Source organism: Pyrgilauda ruficollis, unplaced genomic scaffold (assembly GCF_017590135.1).
Source record: "Pyrgilauda ruficollis isolate IOZ18807 unplaced genomic scaffold, ASM1759013v1 scaffold70, whole genome shotgun sequence".
In the NCBI taxonomy this organism is placed as follows: domain Eukaryota; kingdom Metazoa; phylum Chordata; class Aves; order Passeriformes; family Passeridae; genus Pyrgilauda; species Pyrgilauda ruficollis.
In genome coordinates, this window is record NW_024528822.1 from 172,586 (window position 1) to 189,023 (window position 16,438).

Genomic DNA, 16,438 nt, shown 5'->3' on the forward strand with positions numbered 1-16,438 from the left:
TAGAGAGGCTATCCATTATTGTCCAAATCAAGGAATAATTACTTGAACTGTTTCCTGTGCCCAGCCAAAGCTCAAACACAAAGGAGAGTGGATGAAGGAGCAAACACTGAAAGTGTAGAAGCAAATGTTAACGCATTCTGAAAACAAATAGCAGTGCTGCAAAGCCTGCACTATTAATAGCTGTGCCATGTACAATTTATTAAGAGGAAATATTGTTTCTGTTAGATAAGGTGTTATGGAAGTGCAGACATATGTCTCTGTTAATGGGCTCTTTGTACGAGGGTGATAGGGAAATCAGTGTGCCGTGCTCAGAGTGAAGCCCTGGTACAGGGAGACACCATTGGAAAAACGACCTTGCTGGGTAAGGACACAGCAAAGGTGAAGCTGCTGGGCCATAGGGGCAAGGAATGGGTGCTGGAGGAGGCATGGAGGGCATGGCAAATTCCCGGATGGATGACGGCTCTAGGTTAAAGCTCACATGTGGGAGCTTGCAGTGTGAAAAGATGTCCCTGGAGGTCTGCAAGTGACAAAAAAAGGGTGAAACAGTTTAATGGGGTTTCCTGAGGCTGGAGGATCTCAGGAATGTGTTCGAGCTTCTGTAGAAGATACTGGCAGGCTGGACTACTCCTTCCAAGGGCCTGTCCATCCCCTGAGCCTGGCAGTGTTTGAAGTTGACACAATTCCTAAACCAGCCAGTCTCATCCTACTACTGTGGGTAGCAAAAAAGCTGGGATGAAGGAGGTGAGAGGGGACTGCAAAGAAATTGCTGCCATTATTGCTGCTACTGCTGATAAGATTACTGCATGGCAGGAGCTGATCCTGCCCCTCCATCCATGCTTGTTCTTCAGTGCTGAGAAGAAGAGCCCTGGAGGCTGGAGCTTCTTCCTCTCCTCAGATACAGAGAAATCTCACAGCTTTCCACCCCAGCTGCTCAGGGGCGTGTGCCTAGCAGAGCATGGGACAGGCTGGCCAGGATGCCTGAGGGATGGGCATCAAAGGAAGAATCCACTATGCTTTGATTTGGTAGATATTTCTCCATTAGGAATGGTTTGACTGTGGTTTACCTTTCCTTGAAGATGGGAGAGAGAGTGTCATATACTAACCCCACCCTGATATTTTCTGTAATTTCAGTTTCTGGGAAACATCCATACTGTCATAGGCTCAAGGAATACAGGAAGTTTCGTCAGCTCATTTGTCAGCAGCAGCAGGTGATGAAATACTCCCACCTGCATCACGTCACTGGAAGCTTCCCAGGCTTTTAAAATTTCTTTCCCCCGCTAAACTTCTGAAATATGTTGTGTTTTCTAACTGATATGACTGAGTTAAGACAAATGAAGAGTGGCTTTGAATTTTGAGAACATGGCCTCTTGACAGCAGTAGCCGGAGAGGATGAGGTCTCTGGAATATCTCTTGACCAAATTATTTACCTCTCAAGCAAGCCCTCTGAGCCGCGCTCCCTGATTCATACATGTGGGTTGCCCTTGCCCTTTTATACTGGTTTGGAAGTGGCCAGAGCCACTTCCTGATCATTCTCAACAGTGTTTGTAGATGGCTTAGAGTAATTTATCCCAAGGAATAACCTGAACTGGGGGAAAAAGCATGAGTTGCCATGGCAAAGTCTGCTGCTCACAGGTAAATATATTTTTCAAAACCCTGAAATTTGTGAAAAAAATATTTCTGTTGGATGTTCTTTTCCTTGATGTCACATAATCATACAAATTCTGGTCATGCTGGTAAACATTATGTCTGATAATCAGGCAAAATTTTGTTTCATATTTGCTGCGTCATTTAATTAAATATTGAGTTCCTGTTTGCTGGGGAAAGATTTGCTACTGAATTAAGTATACAACACTGGAGGTAGCTGAGAGTTTATACTGTGGATACTTTAGAAACAGCCAGTAAAACAAGTTATCTTTTCCACATATAACCTTCTAAGAATAAAGAAAGATTAACCACTTTGCCACTGTTTTGCTACCATCATTTTCTTTGCTGGTGCTACACATCTCTGTTTGAAATTGCACCAGTCAAATACAAGCTGGCAGTAGCTACAGTGTTATTTTTTGTCTGATGCATAAGGGCAGCTCTGGAAAGGAATAAAATTATGACACAGATCTTATTGACCCAAATTTTTTTTCTGTAGGCTTGATGATTACTCTTATTCAGTAAAAAGAAATGTGTTGAGTTCTACACACGTGCTCTATGACTCCACAACTTTTTTCAGGTAGACAGGCTACAGACATTGCAGAATGGATAATCTCTCTCTCTTACACAACAGTGATATTTAAAATATTTTTAAAATTCCCATTCAAAGATTTTAGAAACCATCATGTCAATAATATGAAAAAATGAGCTCAGGAGTACAGGAAGGACATGAATCTGAGTTTCCCTTGTCCTGAAGGGTAACATGACTACTTAATCCTGGGGTATTTTCTGTACAACTTGTTCACTTATTTTCCCTTACAATTAATTGGAATTCTAAACTGAATCTTTCACAAGAAAAGCTTTATTGAATTAAAAATTACTTAACTGAAAAGTTCCTAACAAGCTTTTCTGGACAGATTTGGCAATGTAGCAAAGGTCATATGGATTTGACCTTCAATACAGCTCTTAATTTCAAATTAATTGCAAACCACAAAATCTCAGTATTATGTGCAATGAAAACATTAGCAGTATTATTATAATTTTAAAAATGTTAGTGATTTCTTCATTTTCTGAAGAAAAAAAATTAACAAAGTACAAAATAAATAAATTTTTAAAAATTAAAGGGTTTTGTTAGTTTTACACTAATTCCTATTTTTGTCTTATTGGAGTGAAATTTGTAGCTACTTCTAGGATCAGCTAAAGAATATATGCCATTCTTATCTCTTAAGTGACCTGTTTGTTACTCACATGGTGAGCACTTGTGTTACCTTCTGGTACTCCTTTTAAAGTTCAAAGACCCCAAAATGTGCGTAATTGTGGCACACAGAAAAATCCTGTCTGAGGAACCCGCCAGGTGTTTTTGTCTCAGCAGCTCCAGAATACAAAGAAACAGAAGCTGAATTACACCATACACGCCCTACAGTGAAACAGACATCCAAAGGATTTTACTTTCCATGTTTGCACAAATCTCAGAAGATGGACAGGAACGTGCTTCACTTCTGCATTATAAATGCTTGGACTTGGTCCACCTGCTGACGTGAGTGAAGCCTGTGCTCTGTGTGACCCTGCCTCAGGGCTGCAGGTTTTGGACCAGAGCTGCCTATGCCTGGACAGATTTGAGAGCAGAGGGACGGATCAGGACCTCTCTACAACCCTCCTTGCTATCAGCAGGGTGACTGACAGTGGCAAAGGACAAGACGCAGTGATTTTTACCACCTTCATTTTCTTAGGCTGTCTTACTGCAGCATCTAAGATAGCATGGACCTGACTTTTAGTATTAGACATAGTAACATGTCATTTACTGTATAATTTAGCATATCCTTACAAGAATTTATCTTCTTAAATAATAGTCTTTATTCGTGTAGTTACTTACTGTTCTCAAAGACATTTTGTGCTGGGAACTTTTTTTAAAAAAAGTTCCAGTTCCCTCCATTTTATTTATTCATAATCTGCAAGCCATTTTTTTATACAGGAAAAAGATATCAGCGATTATCCTTCAAAGTCCCAATTTTAGTGGAAGACAATTATACTCTACATTTAGTAGTGAATTACTCTGTGTCTGATTATGATGGCAATTCTTTATCTCAGAGATTTTAATAAAAATGTGTTCAGTAAAGCAGCCCCTTTCTCCCCATCTTGCATAAATTAGTGGTGCAATGGCTGAAAGCAGACTTTGTCCTTACAATGATTGCTGAGCACATCTGCTCTGCACCCAACCACCAATGCATCCCTCCAGGCAGAAAGGTGGCACGTGGAGCTCTCCATGAAGGAGGCTTAAGCTCCTCAGAGCTATGTGTGGGGTGGCTTTAGCAAGAAGGGAAGGTGGGCAGGGAGAACATTTGCTGAAAGGTCCCTGCAGCAGCAGGCTTCTCCCAAGCCCGTTTCCACTGAATGCTGCTCTCAAGCCACAGGGAGAGAGCAAAGTTTGGAAATGCACACGTGGATGGCAACATATTGATGGGCTTAACAGAGCCTGGCCTAACAAGGACCAAGAATTAGTGTGCCATTTTCCAAAATTCAGAATCACTTTACTGTTTTAAGAACTTTAATTTATAGAAAAGGAGGGAAAAAATTTATCTTGTGTTGTGTCAGAATCTTTTCCTATTTCTAGAATTGATTACATATGTTTTCTTTGCTGTGTTTTTCTCTTCACTCAGTGAATTTTTTTCCTTTTCAGTGCAGAAGTCTTTTGTTCCTACATATGTGTTTAAGAGGTACTTGTAGTTTAGACATTACAATTCAGCTCACTGGAATAGGTACATCTATATTTAAAGCAAATATCTATCATTGTCTTCCAAAAATAAAATAAGAAATAGCAAAACCATTAGCCACTGTTAAAACCTTGACATGCAACACTGCAGCCGAGGTATTCCTTGAGACACTGCAGTTAAGTCTCAGGAGCTATGCCACTGGTGAGGAGTCATCACTCTGATTTCAACAGCAAAAAGCATAAAAGGCACCACTTCCAGACCAGCATTTAATGCTGTAGATGAATACAGGAGAGGAACATACAAAGAGCTCATGCTACACCTGGCAGGTCTTACATAGAGTCTTAACATAAGTCTCAGAATTTATCAACCATATGATACAGCTTATTCCCTAGAATTTTGAGCTAAGAAATTGTCCTTGTCATACAAGGTCTGTATCTCAATTGCATTCAGGCCAGAGTAAAACACAGCTGGGATATAAACTGCATGCAGATGTTGTGCTTGCTTTTTTTCAAGAGGAGGAGGTGAGGGTGGGTTACCCTGTGCATCACTTTTCAGTGCTGCTGTGACCCCTGAGTGCCACTGCGGCTGCGCACTTCACAGACTGTCATGGATGACTACAATGAAGCTCTTTTTTAAAATTATTCCAGAAAGTTTTTGTAGTGCAAAATAAAAGAAGGCTGAGGACAACTGTTGTACTGGACCCATGTCTTTCTGACCTCAATATTAGCTGTTTCTCCAGTTCTCCTGCAGGGTGAGATCACCCAGCTCTCTCCAAATACAGTCTGAAGGTAGCTCACTCCAAGGATGGATTGTAAATGACAGCATTCCCAAGACTGAATGTTGGTTTGGCTTCCTGAAGTCCTGTGACACATCTCCAGAAAGCTTTGTACCCTCCTATCCCTTCATGCTGGATCGCAGGGCCTGCAACACAAAGCCTCAGGTTCCTGCTCCAGAAGCAAGATTTTGGTGGGCTTCAACACCACTTTCAACATCTTAAAACCTAAAATTGTTTCTGTTTAAGGAACACAGAGTACCAGAGGAGATCCAGCAGCAAGATGAAGAAGCAGTCTATTCTGGATGGAGCTAATCTTAGGCAGTGTGTGTCTTTTGACAGGCAGACAGTAACTTCCACTTCTCTTATTTAGCAGAATAAGAGAGCAAATACTCCCATCTGTGAAAGCATTCTGGAAGGATCAACCCTGAAATTATTAGATTATAGGCAATTTACATTATAGCTATGGAAACAAATGTTAGCTTTAGGACTGATTTTCTTTTATCAATATTTCTTTTTAGAACATGAAAAACATGTTAAAAACATTTAAAAAATCCTGAAGAGTCTTTAGCATTCTTTGTTTTCCTGTTCTCACACAAATCAGTGTCATGTTTATGAGTAGAGTGTCAGGTGCTGTTAGTTCAGTTACCATGGATGACAAAAAAGGTGTTTTCTGTTAATTTGAAAATATTTTACTGGAGAATTTGGCTAACCCTACTGATCCAGTAACTTCTTATTTTTGAATTGCTTGAAACCATTTTCTTAAATCTGGCCATTAATATGCTTGTTTCTTCATAAAAGGGAGCCAAAAGTTTACAGATATTTCAGATATAATAGAGTACAATTTTCTAGATATTTCAGTGGAAGAAGGTATTTGTCTGATATTTTCCTAATTTTTTAGACCCTCAACAGTGATCTCATGAACACGTTTTATACTAAATTAAGCAAGTAAAAATGCAAAGCTTTTATATTGGTCCCTGCATACCAAGTCAGCATATACATCGACACAGAAACTAATATGTAAGGCCTCTCTACAGAGATCAGCTTTTTCAAATCTAGTCACTTGCCTAACACTTAAAATAAAAATCTGCTTTTCAGAAACAGGCCCAAATGTCAAATACACATCAGATTTTCAGCAGGATTCTCTTAGTGGAGATGGAGGATACTCTCTTCATGTACTGCCTGTTTGACATATCGGATCCCTCCCCCACCTTGCCTTACATTTCCTCCCCTTGCCATCACATCACATCACATCACATCGCATCACATCACCTTGCCTGGCAAAGAGTCCCTCAACCAGTAACATTTTGTCACTATTATTGCCAGAAACTGGAACTTATATTCTTTTTAAAGTGTTTTATATCAAGGACTCAGAAATGCACTGCAAGATATAGCCATTACTGTTATTACACTTTGCAATATCTAAGTTTTCAGATCACTGTCTGAACAGAAAAATACTTTTGATTAAACATAATGCTTATTAGTTCTAAAAAAAAGAGCTATATTGTATTTTTACTGTTTTAAATTTCTTTTAACTTTATTTTGCAGTAACTTATTGGAATCTCATTGCAAATATAATGCCTTTACAAAGATTCTTTATGCCATTTTGAGCTTTGTACTGAAATAGATATCGTGATATAGATCTACCTCAAGAAAGGTTAGATGTTTTAAAAAAATCATAATCTAAGAGTTAGGCCCATGAATAAGAGTGGATGAATTTATAAGATATAATATTTCACCACAAAATTAACTACTAAAACTTTAAATACTGAGATTTATTTTGTAAAAATACCCTGAATTCTTTTTGTGATAAAACCTTAGCACAATGTTCAGTGTAGAAATCTATTTATTTTATTAAGAGTATTTTAAATAAAACTGAAAAATTGTGCTCAATTGGGCTTTTTTTGACTGAACAAACTTTTGTCTCTGAAAAGATATTTTTCTGCTTTTTGACAACCATAAAATCTAAAGACCCATTTATATATACAGCTGTGTTCAAGCAGATGTGTTTCCAAACTGAAAAAGTGGTACTCCTTTATATCAAATTGTATGCAAACAATTTATGTGTATATCATAGTTGAATGTAAAATAAGTATATCTCCATGTAGGTAGTAAAATGTCGTGCGAGGAGGTGAGTGCTGGGGCTAAAAGAAGAGCAAAACTCGATGGCATTGCTACCTGCCTTAGCTGTATATAGTAAATTAGGCCCAAACCTCTTTTTAGTAGATAAAAAAATGCATTTAGGAGTCACAGAGCCTGGCCAGGAGGCAGGTTTTACTTCTACACTTACAGTTGTCATGAAATAGTGTAAAGCTGAGAAGCAATGATGTGCCAGAAGGTAAAAAAGCTATGAGAGAGGGTGCCCCAGGCATGCACTGGGAAGGTGACATGGTGTGCAAAGATGACTGAGTAGAAGAAGGTGCAGGCGGAAGAGAAAGCCCCTGCTCCTGAGGAGCTATATGTGGTTGTAAAAGCTGGCATGACTGCAACTGTCAGCATGGGAATGCCAGCCAGGAATTCCGGATTCCCTCACCTGATCCATTTTCAAGCAACTGTAGCAAGATAATCATGATCTGTCTGTTCCTCTCATTGTCTGTATGAGAGGCCGACTGCCATTAAAATTCAATCTACTATTGCTGGAGTTTTGCCTCTGAAATGTGCAGGTGCTTTGCTTGTATCTTAGCTGAAAGAGGTACTGTTAGTGTGTAGGAATTCAAGGTTTTCAAAATACCACCACTTTAAATTTTCAGAAGACTATTCCCTATTCCTTGGCCAAAAAAAAAAAAAAAAAAAAAAAAAAAAAACAAAAAAAGAAATTACCTTTGTACACACACGCTCAATTTAATTTTTCTCTGGAAGCCATTTCTTATGCAAATGTGAATATTATCACATGAGAATCATCACCATCATCTATACCCATCAAAAGAAAATAAGACAATCTTATGACTTTTCTAAATCTTTGCTGGATTATAACCATGGAAGTAGAAAAAGGTCAAGAAAACAGAGTTTATTCTATAGAGTGACATTACTGCCAGCAGAGTTCTGGCTTTAAGAACAAAGACTTCCCTTTGAATTCTCGTGTTTGATGGGATTGACTTTACTTTGTGTGTTCTCCTGTTCCCATTAACCCTTTCCCAAGGAGTGTAGGCAGGCAGGACTGTGCAGACCCATTGAAGCCAAAGCAGAGCTGTACCCACGGGCACAAAGGGCTGGGCTTTCAGCATGTGAAAGGCAAATAGAGAAGGCTGGTGAGAGGCAATGTGCCAAGGCATCGAGCAAATTTTGATGGACTCAGGTTCAAGGTCTGCCCTTGGCTTTCTGGGTGAGCCACTTTCCCTTTCTGGCTTCTGCTTACAACAAGCAGGCACACTGCCACGAATACTGTGCCAGAAGGATTTCAAACAAAAGGTTCCAAAATTGCCTCAGAGATTAAATAAAAATTATTAAATGTTTTCATTTTTAATTTTTATGTAGAAACACATGGATATCAATAACTTTGAGAACATTAAGTAGCCCAGTGCAAATGCCTGGGCAGAGTAAAGAAGAGCAGGAATTTTGGTGCAGTCCTGTATTTTAAATAAATGATTCGCCAGCCAAGTATTCCAGCATTGTTTCTTTTATTTTGATCTTCTGAAAAAGAGCTGTAGAGCTAACCCTGTTAAGTGTTCGTGGATATACATAGGAAAACCATCATGTGAATACCTTATTTTAGGAGCTTTATGATTTCATAAAAAAACTTTCCAACACGGTGAAAATAGACAGAGTTGAGAGACCTCACTCTATCCACCACCGCCTCTGTCTGTCACCAGTGTCAGTGACTGTACTGGATGATAGCTGAGAACAAGCTCTCTTGTGAGCATGTAAAATCGTTGGATAAGCCCCTAACCATATCCTCCAGCTTGCAGTCCTAATACATTTCACACAGTTTTCACAAAATTTTGCAACAATCATTATCTCTCTAAAACCCAAACTTGTGGAGTCACAGTGTTTCCAGAAAATATCAGCTTTTGGTTGTACTTGTCATGAGCAATTTGTTACTTGAGGTTTCTGGGACAACCTTTAAAAATTGTTTTGCGCCTAATGCTCAGGCTGAACAGACAGGAAACAATTAAATGGAGAATCGACAACCATTTGGGCACATATCTACAAGAGGACAGTGCATCTTTGGGTACCTGGGCCAGGAGAAAAGGGGGACAGAAGTCACCTGTCAGGTGCCCTCCTGGATGCAACTCTGCAGTTCCTGAAGCAGCCTCTCACACATTTTAGGGTAGCTCCCCAACATTTCCCCAATTTTCAAAAGGTTAAAAACAGTGGGTTATGCCAATAGCATATATAGTAGTTTTTTCCCTTAATTTCTCTGTATGTTCAAATAAGGGAACAAGAGGGTTCAGGGTGCTCACAGCCGTAGCTGGAGAGCAGATGTATGTGAAATCACCCCATCAAGAACTCACTGAATGATACACAGATGAGCCAGGACCACCAATCTCTATCCACCTGTGTGTCTTTTATTACATTAAAATGAACAGAGTAAAATTTGATAAACCAGTCAGGATCCTTGAGGTTAACACACACTCTCGAGATCTTTCATTTTTGAAAATGAGTATTTCTTTTCAGACTTGGTTTGGAAAAACTTCAAGGTTTTGTTAAGAAATAATTTGATTCACAGAAGAAGTAACTGGCTTATTGCTGCAATATCAGAGGGATTTATTCTGACCATATTTCAGTTATCACTGATTTGCAGTACTGCTGTGTTGACAACATAAGTTTTCATATTTTTCTCATCTTCTTGAAAGTATACTTTTTCATTGTTGTTGCATAAGGTGGTCTTAAATATTTTGTGATTGGAATATTTTTTTTTGTTATTTTCCTGAATTGATGGTTGTGGTAAGGGCTATAGGGTTTTTGTTTTTTTATTTTTGTGGTTTTTTTTTTTTTTTTTTTTTTTTTTTAATGAAAATATTTTCCAAAGAGGTGAAATCCAGCATGAAAATGCCAAAACTTCAAAGGAAAAAAAGGAAAAGAAAGAGGAGTCACAACCCCCTCCCCTGAGCTCAGACTTTTCAGCTCCCTGGATAATGAATGGTTACTTCTCACTTTGATGTACCTCTGAGGCTTCAAACCAGAAATGAATCACACACCTGCTATGTTTCAAAGGATTTTAATTGTGCTGTGACTCTTTTCTTTTAAGTGGCAGAGCCTTAAAGACTGTGACTCTCACAGCCAGTTGCCAGTAAGTACTGGCTCAGGTGACTCAGTAAGTCATGAGACTCAGGTGGTCATGGGGAAGTCAGGACTTTCAGAGCTGGAATGTCCATCCCAGGCAGCTGCTCTGCAGGTGTTGGTGCTTCAGTGGCACTGTCGAGGTTCTCTGGGCATCTTGACCATGGCTCAAAAAGAGGATACCCAGCCAGATGTTTAAAACAAAGGCTATAACATTTCTTCTCACTACTTTCTTTGTGACTAAGCCTCCTAAAGGGAAAAGGTGATGTTTTCCTTGTTGGCTTGTGCTCGGAACAGAATCTGGGGTGGGATAGATGCTGGACATGCTCCCCTCACCCCGCTGCCTCTGGATTTCCCTTGCAATAATGTGTCGCCCTGATTTTGTAAGACTTTGTTAAGCCTTCTGATGTTTACATTCTTTCAACAAACTTTCTCACACACAGTTCTGTAAATAACCTATGTTTTGCATTCTTTCATAGAAGTAGAGAGAATTGATGGACCCTTGGTCTGTCCAGTGGCATTGGAGAGGTGGCACTGTCACCCTCCAATCCACTATCACCTTTAGAAAACTATAAATGTTAGAGTCAGAAAATAAAGTTGCTTCTTCTTTTTTGTTCCCCTCGAAAGCAGCAGTATCTGTGTCATCATTTCGTGCCTTATCACAACAATAATGCACAGTATCTGCTTGGCATGGAAGGAGGCTAGGCACCAGATGCATGATCCTACTCAGAGGGAATTAAAGAGCCTGAATTTGTAGCCAGAGACTTTCCCTGCTTGCATCTTTTATCTTGCACTGTGTAAGTCTGCTGCAGCAGAGCATGCACTTTGGAAGGTTTTTTTGCAATAAGAGAGTTAGAAAGCAGTGATTCAATTGTCAGAACTAGGAGAATTTAAGAAAAAAAATGCAGCAGTGCAAATCACAAACCTCAGTGTAGTGCTTATTCACTGCTGGTGACTGGTACCTGCTTTATTGGTTTAAAGCACAACATTCAGTCACAGGGTATTGTTTCAGCAGCTGGGCCATGTGTTGAAGTGAAACTCTAAGGAAGTGTAGCAACATTACAGGGAGAACTAGGAAGCAGACTATCAGAAAAGGATAAGGAGTTGGCTTTTATAAAGGAAATTTTGAAAGAGTCACGCAAGAAATTCAGATCATATTAACCTGGTTCCTCATGTAGAATGTGTCAAAAAAAAAAAAAAAAAAAAAAAAAAAAAAAAAAAAAATAAAATTTTTACCCCGGAAAAAGGGAAAAAAAGAATAAGAAAGAACTTAGCATTTCAACTCGGAAAAGAGGGAACCAGAATATTAAATGCAACCCAATAGCTGTCATGGGCAGCTAAAGGACATTTAAAGCAAAAGATAGACTCTAAAAGACATTGTTTAGACCTAGTAATGGACTTAAGAATAAACAAGCAAACAGCTGGGATTGTAAATGAAACAAGACTACAAGATGAGATTGCCAGAATGATTTTATTAGCAGAGAACAGTGGGTTAAACTGCAAGAATGAAAGGGAAATAGAAAAACCTAATCATGAATGGAACCAATACGAAACTCTGAGCACTCAGGGGGCTTTGAAGACAGAAATTTTAAGTGTGAAGAAAAGAGAGAAATCACAAAACACAGAGCTATACTATAAAGGCTTGTTATCAACATCTTGCTTCAGAGAGACAAGTAGATGTGGGGGCACAGGGATACTCAGGAGGGTGAAGAGGAGGCTGGGAGTCCCCTGCTTGCTTGTGCTGCACTAGTGACTCCCTGGGGATGTGTGCCCCACTTGGCCCCCGAACAGCTCAGGGCATGGATGGGCATGGCACAGTCCCTAGTGGCAGGGCAAGAAGGAAGATGGAGAAACTCTGAACCTTTGGAACAAGATGCTGCAATCAAGGAAGCCTTTGGGTCAAGGGAAATGAACATAGGTGGATATTCAAATGAAAAATAGGTGGTATTGTTCTCCAAAGCCACAGTGTTGAGCAAAGCCTTCTTGACTGCATGTAAAAAGCAGTGTGGGCTGCTCAAGATCCAGCAGTGTACAAGCCTGTTAATGTAGGATATTTGAGTTGCCTACTCTAAAACTTGTTTTAAAATACCTCCTCATGCTGTCCTTGACCAACCTAAGAATAAACCCCAAACTTTCTATCCAAAGGAAAAAAAAAAAAAAAAGCTGTAACAGTTCTTACAGTTATTTGTATAACCTTTTCAGAAGAGTTTTGTTTTCTTTGTCTTTGCCTTTCATTTACTTTGAGAATTTTAGGGTTTTTTTATCATTGGTAACTTTGAAATGTAACAATAAAGTAATTTTTAAGAAGCAAGCATGAAGTGTTTTACACTTTGGAAGAGTAAGTTGTTAAAGCAAGCTTTTATTCAAACAACATGAAGGGCTAGCTCTTGTTAACAAAAGGTCAGCTATGATGAAGATTTAAATGTCACAGGGCCAGAGCTTGTGCTTGCTGTTAACCCAGGATTCACACTTTTGGTTTTGCAGGAGGGACAGAAGTATTTGTATATGAGGAAGAGACCATGGCTAATACTGTGGGCTAAATCCCAAGGAGGGCTCATTAGCCTATTTGACCATGTTGTCACCATGCATATTTTTACTGCAGCACTGAGATAACTACGGAAAGTTCAAGAACTTAAAATGTATGTAAATTTTGTTTCATAAGACCTTTGCCTGTCAGAGATAGATCTGACTGATGCTAAGGTGACAGATGTCCATTATGGAAAAGGAATGAGCAAGAATCATGCTCATCTGATGTCTGAAAAAACTCATATTCTTGTGCAATCAAACATGAGAAGTGAGAAAGTGTAAATTTGGGAGAAGATATTGTTAAAAAGAAAATAAACTTGAACCCACCTTTTTCCCCCTAGCTAGTATTTTGGGATGTATTTAGTAGCTGAAAATATATTTTTCATTTTCTGAATGAAATTTCTGCATCAGTCCAATAACATGCATTACTTTGAAAACTCAAACTATAAAAGAGAAGTTGCTCTGCAGAGCCCTTCTACTGAGCTGCTTAAGAAGCAACTGTCCCGCTCATGGTATTATATGAAAGAATATGAAAATGAAATCCAAAACAAAGAAGAAATTAAATAAAAGAAAATATAAACAAAGGGACCTGCTTATTAAAGCCTGGACTTTTCAACCTGGGTGAAATTCCAGTATTTTGAACCTTCCATTTTGAGTGGGGTTGAGGACTGTCAATATCTACATTCTCCACAGAAAGGGAATTTATTAATGTCATGGTTTGACTAGGAAGTGAGGTTTTGGGAAGTTATGGTCAAACCAATCAGGGCTTGTGTGAGGGTATTGAGTTGAGAATTAATGTGTTAAAGGGGATTTGAATGTTAGAAGACTGGGGGGAGGAAGAGTGTTTTGAAGAGTGTTTTGAAAGTGAAATCTATTGTAGATTGTTGTGTGTGTAGTTTTTTTCCCTTCCTTTTGTGTCTGTGTAGATTAATAAAGTGTTTTTTTTCCTCCATTCCCAAGTTAGAGCCTGCTTTGTTCTGTTCCCGGGTCACATCTCACAGTAACCATTTTGGGAAATACACCTTTCATGGGGGCACTGGCACTGTGCCAGAGTCAATCCATGACAATTAATAAAGACTTTCTTTGGAAAATCAGGAACAAATCTTTCTGAAGCAACATGAAGTCTTCTTCTGAGCAGCCATGCTGCAGAATTCACCAGCTATTTGGGGTGCTTATTCTCAATGTTTGCATCCTTCTGTCCCCAGAGCAGGAAAGATGTTGGGGCCTTGTTTTCATGAGCCTTGCACTCCCTTCGGCAAGAATGGTTTCTTCCTGTCACTAGTGGGGTTTTGCAGGGCTCCATCTCCAGCCCTGTGCTTTTCATCATGTTCATGAATGACTTGCTTGCAGGACTAGAAGAGATACTAAGCAAGTTTGCAGCCAATACAAAACTGGGAGGAGCTGTTGACTCCCTGGAGGGTAGGGAGGCCCTGCAGGGAGATCTGGACAAATTACAGGCCTGGGAAATCACCAACCCCATGAAGTTCAACCAGGCAAAGTGATGGATTCTACACCTGGGATAGGGCAACCCTGGATGTACGGACAGACCAGGGCATTCAATGCTGGAGAGCAGAGTCTTGGAAAGAGAGACTTGGGGATCCTGGTCTGTGGCAAGCCAGGAGGGCCAGCCCTGTCCTGGGGGCATCAGGCACAGCATTGCCAGCTGGGCAAGGGAGGGGTTTGTCCTGCTGTGCTCTGCTCTGCTCTGGGACAGCCTCACCTCGAGTGTTGGGGACAATTTTGGGTATCACAATATAAGAAAGATATAAAATTATTAGATAGAGTCCAGAGGAGAGCTGGAAAGATGGGAATGGCCTTGAGGGGAAGCCATATGAGGAACACCTGAGGTTACTTGTTTTGTTCAGCCTGGAGAAGATGAGACTGAGGGGATATCTCATTGCAGTTACAGCTTCCCCATGAGGGGAAGAGAAGGGGCAGGCACGGATCTCTTCTCTGTGGTGACCAGTGACAGGACTCAAACCTGAAGCTGAGTCAGGAGAGGTTTAGTTGGATATCAGGAAATGTTCCTGTGGTTTGGCGTTGTAACAGGCCCCCCAGGGAAGTGGTCACAGCACCAACCTGACAGAGCTCAAGAAGCACTTAGGCAATATTCTTGGGCCCAGGGGTATGTATATTCTTGGATTCTTGGGGTATCCTGTGCAGGACGGGATCTTGGAATCATGATCTTTGTGGGTCCCTTCCAACTTAGCATATTCTGGGATTCTGTGATTCTCTGTCTCTCTGATGGGTCCCAAATGCCTTTGCATTTCCAGTCCCATGAGCAGGGACACCCTCCACAACACAAAATATTGGTAGGTCAGCAAATTATCCAAACATCAGGCTAGGAAGAGCTAGGGTGTTATAGCAACTCTATGAAATATTTTAGTGCATCGAATCATGAACATTTTTCTTTTCTGTTTTCCTACTTTTGCAAAAACACAGTCATATGAATACTGGGACAACTATTATTTTGCAATATTTACAGTATAATAATATTTTCAGTGATTCAGTTTTAACTATTTCAAAACCAGCTTCTCTCCTGACCAGACTGCCAGCAGAGGCTGCCTAGTCCATTGGTGCTAACTCAGAATTTAGTGTTCAATTAACTCTGCTCTTGCAGATTGTAGATTATAGCCAGGAAACATCTCATTACTCTTAAAAACCAAGATTTGAATTTCAGTTTTAGTCTCATTCCCAGGTGGGCCATTAATCTACTTTTCAAAATATACACTCAAGGAACCATTTCAGCATGTAATAGTGGTTTTGACATGTAAATAGGTTGTGCATGTAAAATCATATTTTTCTGATAGACTGGAAAGCAACATATTTTTGTTCTGCTGGTACATTTATAAATGCAAGGGAAACTTCCATTACAAAGTTCTGAAGTGCAATCATTCGACTCAAAATTATTACCCATGGTGTCCTCCCTTTCCAATTAGTAAACTGAAATGGTACAATTTTAACATCCTCTGAAAGTGAATAAAAATAAAATTATAATTCCAGTGAATAGTTGAGCAGTGTAGTTCAGTGTCTAGTGCTTTCCTATCTTTGTTTTCTACCAATTCATTGCACTAAACAGAAGGTATGTAGTTACATGGATTAGCCACTGCTGCTTTTCCATGCCTTTTTCATAGTTTACTTTTTGATGATAGCAATTTAGGTTTTACTGTCTTTTTAATATTTTGCTATTCAGTGTCTGTTGAATAATACATTTTATCTTTCATATTTTATTTTAATAGTCCTTGTTGCCATGTGCCTTTTTTTTCAGGTTTTCATTTGGGGCTATTACAGGTAGAACTTGTCATTTAAGCATTAAAATTGCGGTTTGTAATCAAAGGCATATCATCTTTTCAAGACAGACTCTAATCACAACTGTTCAACTGCACTGATGTGCAAAAGTTGTGTTGCCTACCCATTAGTATTGCGTTCCTGGGATAAATAGTGTAAAATGGTTAAGGATATGGCACAGGGAATTAAAATTGTTTCAATTCTGAAATGTTAAAAGAGAGCCTAACTGTGTAAAAAACCAGAGTGGGATAAACTGTAAAATAAAGGAGAAAGTCTTGAG